Genomic DNA, 2,039 nt, shown 5'->3' with positions numbered 1-2,039 from the left:
TGCCCTCCAGACCCCCCAGGTGGGGTCCCCCCCTTGGGGCGCTCTTGGGGAAGAGGGGCACAGTGAGGAGCCTGGAGGAACAGTATGGTTGGGGCTTGGGGACCCACATGAACTTAAAGCTGTGTCTCAGAGGACCAGGGACGTGCCCATTGTGCCCATGGGTGTGTTTGGGCCCCAGAGCACCTAATCCCAGGGGTCTCTCCCTTGGGCTGCTTCAGTCAGAGGAAGGAGGGGGTGGGTGGGGCAGGGTCCTCAGCAGTGCGCCCACAGGCCCTGTACCTGGAGACAACTGAAGCCAGAGGTCTCGGGCCTCCCTTTCGTCACCCGTGAGATGAGTGTGATCACTCCCCACCCACTCACTCCCCACCCACTGCCAGGCCTGCCTGTCTAGTAACCAGGCCCCGGGCCACACTGAGGGGTGCACCCCAGTTCTGGTCGTACAACTCCACTCCCCAGAGCTTTGTGCGCCCTCCCCCCAGCTGTTTTCAGAGGAGAGCTTGAGCACCCATCAGCGGAACCTGGCAGGCACACACCGCGCCCAGGCCTGGAGGGGAGCCCACAGGCCCCTGGGTCATCACTTTGTAAGCCTTGGGGTGGTTTCTCTCTTTCAGCTTGGCTTCTCCATCAAGGGCCCCTTACAGCCATGAAGGGTCAGAGAGGGTGTTGGGGATCCCTTTCTTCCTGGTCTGTCCAGAAGAGGGGTGCAGGTTCTCTCAGCAGTTGGGGACCTACCTAGGCTTGGGGCAGTTGCCTTTCAATGCACAGAAACTGGAGACGGCCCATGTCAAAGCCATACTTCATCATGTAGACCAGAGGACCCCAAACTTACTTGGCCTTACTGCCCCTTTTTCAGGAAAACAAACAAACCAACCCTCCTCCGTGCCCCCCTGGCAAGGCACCACGTTTGTCCTGTAGTCCATCATGTAGGATGAGGTGTCTGGATCTGCTCTTGCAGCCCTCCTGGGTCATGACAGCACCCCCACTCTCCCAGCTCCCACCTAGGAAACACTGATGTCGAGTGACCATGGGCCTCAGACCCCCAAATCAAGTCCCTGCCTCGGGAATGTTTCAGAAATTCACACACTTTCTGGAAGGCTCATGGTCCCTCTGACGTCTAACCGCTGACCGTCCCAGAACCTACCAGCTAGCGCATGTGGAGGTTGTCTTCGCCAGTCCTTCCGAACAAGACCATGAACTAGGAACCCCGTTGCCCCCCATCTTACAGTGAGGCTGGAGCACAACCCGGCTCCCTTGCCCGAGTGGCTCCCAGATTCCATCCCAGGCAGACCCACTACAGCAAACACCCTCACCACTTGCAGCTGCTGCTGCTTGCTTTCCCAGGACACCCTTCCCCCCTGGGGGGTGCTTGTTAAAATGTAGAATCCCTTTCCATGGGCCTAGGCTGAAGGGGAGTCCGGGGTCAAACCAAACATGAACTGGTGAGAAGCCCTGTTAGAAAGCTAAGATTAAAAACAACATTATAATGCACATTCTGATGATTTTTTTTTGGCTTCTTACCTCATGCTGAATCACCTCTCGAACTTCCTGCCTTGGGATAGCCGCCTCTGTGGTCAGCAGAATGCCCTGGAACCTTCTAGAACAGTGGTTCTCAACCTTCCTCATGCCATGACCCTTTAATTCAGTTTCTCATGTTGTGGTGACCCCCCAACCATAAAATTATTTGGGGTGGTCCTTTATCACTGTCATTTTGCTACTGTGATGAATCAGGTGACCCCCTGTGAAAGGGTTGTTCGACCCCCAAAGGGGTCTCGACCCACAGCTTGAGAACCGCTGGTCTAGAGAGCGTGAACAGGCGCTGAAGGATCAGGAAGACAAGATGGGCAGGGCAGGCAGGGGGCTGGTCTGGGCAGGATGTACCCAGAGGCTTTGGTGCCCAGTCCCCAAGGCAGGTGAAGCCCAGGGCAGGTCAGCAGAGGTCAGCTCAAGTCCTCGTAACCTTTCCAGGGAGGCCTGGTTGCACAGTGGTTAGAGCATCCAGCTGCCAAACTCCGTACAGCCAGGCCTCCTTGGGAGAAAGA

Source organism: Echinops telfairi, unplaced genomic scaffold, assembly GCF_000313985.2.
Source record: "Echinops telfairi isolate 266 unplaced genomic scaffold, ASM31398v2 ScPeMD7_2;HRSCAF=8, whole genome shotgun sequence".
NCBI classification, from domain to species: Eukaryota; Metazoa; Chordata; class Mammalia; order Afrosoricida; family Tenrecidae; genus Echinops; species Echinops telfairi.
This window is presented reverse-complemented; position numbering follows the sequence as displayed.